Consider the following 1808-nt stretch of genomic DNA (forward strand, 5'->3'; position numbering starts at 1 on the left):
GGTTCATGAGCACATTTAAACCATTTTACTAAATGTGTGCTAACTGCTGTTCAATGACTAAATAAACTATTTAAAAACCCTTTAAGTATGGAAATCTTAGATGTTATTTATGATTCATCTGTTATCTATTGAAAGTAATATTTGAGACAGTAGTGAGTTTAACAGAGAAGAAATCGTCATCATTGGATGAAAATGATCCAGAAAACATTTTGGTAAAAGATATTTTTGATTTTGGAAAGTAAAGTTAAAACTGTATTTTACATCTATTTTTTAAATCATGAAGCTCACATGTTAGTCCGTGGACTGAGACAGATTTCCGCCACACTCGTCCTGTCATTGTTAAGCAAATACGTTCAAAAGTCTGAACCCATCGTGTTACTTGAAGGAACATCACCACCAAACATCTGTTTTTTGCAGCTGTATACAGAAATAATCTCCATCCTTCATGTACATGTAGAGAAAGCTTCAACGCCCTGAACTCGGACGCTTTTTCACTTCCGTCACATTTTTGTTACTCAGATTTCACTGCAATACAAAGTCCTGCACCTCTGTGGAAACCATAGCCTAAAGCAGTGGTTCTCAAACCGGGGGTCGGGACCCCCATGGAGGTCCCAAGATAATTTCAGGGGGTCGCCAGATCGTTATAAAAACAAATAAATAAATAGGGCCTACATTTATCAAATAAATGTGTATCAGGGCTGTCAGAATTAAAAGTGTACTTCTTCCCACTCCTTTATCGAACTTGTTAATATTATGATTTGATTATGTCAGATTATTATTATTCTTTTTTTGCTCTTTTTAATATTATTTTCTTTTGTTTTTATATTTTTTTCCCTTTCATTTGTTCAAAATAAACTCATTCATTCATTCAAAAGAAAATCAACATGTTAATATAAAGGGATCAATGTGTGGAATCAACACATTAGTTTTTAATTCATGAACAACGAAGTTATTACTCATGACATATTAATAATATAAATTGGGGGTTCACGATTCCTGCCTGAATCACTAAAGGCTTAACGGTTACACTGAGGAGTGCAGAACTTTTATTTGTACAGAACCTGCTCAGTGCAAACTGTTTATTTACGGCAACACCTTTTATTGAAACGTGTAAAAAAAAGTGATTTCGGTGAAATATAAAAAGTTTAAGCCTTTATTTGGTCATCTTCTCTGACAGCATGATTAGTTCAGGGACCGTCAGAAAGTTGAAAGCTGAACAGGTCTTTATGTTTTTACTAAGGCCCGAGTGATTATAGCCCTTTTCAAAATACTCATCATTAAACACCGATATATTCTTATTTTCTCATAAAACAGTAAATGCTGTTTAGTGTCACAGTCGCTGTCATACATTAATTTTATTCATACATTACAGACATATTTGTTTGGAAAACTTTTTTTGTTTTTACTGATGCATATCAGGTTTAACGCTTTGTTGCATGTTTTTCTTCTAGAAAACTCCTCTTTGCTGTAAAGTTAAACAAATACTAAAGGACAAAGAGTAAAACAGTAAAATGTTCGGCCTGTGATTCATATCTTTGTTGTTATAGCGTTAAGGGACCAAAGAAGAAGCTATTTTATTTATTATATATTTTTTTATATTAATTGGCCAATTAATTGGTAATCAGAATCTTTTTTTTTTTTGCCAAATATTGGAATCGGCATCGGCCTCAACAAATCCATATCAGTCGGGCCCTTGTTTTTACAGATTCCAGCTTTCACAAATGGTGCAATGTTGATGATTTCAAAGTGTCGGTTGAACCCACTGACAGGCTTTAGGGTTGAATCAGGTGCACATACAGAAGACACGA

General features: G+C 33.8%; 1 protein-coding gene across 1 annotated transcript in view; it reads right to left on the reverse strand.

The window, feature by feature from the left end:
- Positions 1 to 1808, reverse strand: part of LOC103360998 (protein tyrosine phosphatase non-receptor type 14) — a 56203-nt gene that overhangs the window by 8576 nt on the left and 45819 nt on the right. The gene's annotated exons all lie outside the window — the stretch shown is intronic.

The sequence above is a fragment of the Stegastes partitus genome, unplaced genomic scaffold, assembly GCF_000690725.1.
Source record: "Stegastes partitus isolate 25-593 unplaced genomic scaffold, Stegastes_partitus-1.0.2 Scaffold478, whole genome shotgun sequence".
NCBI classification, from domain to species: domain Eukaryota; kingdom Metazoa; phylum Chordata; class Actinopteri; family Pomacentridae; genus Stegastes; species Stegastes partitus.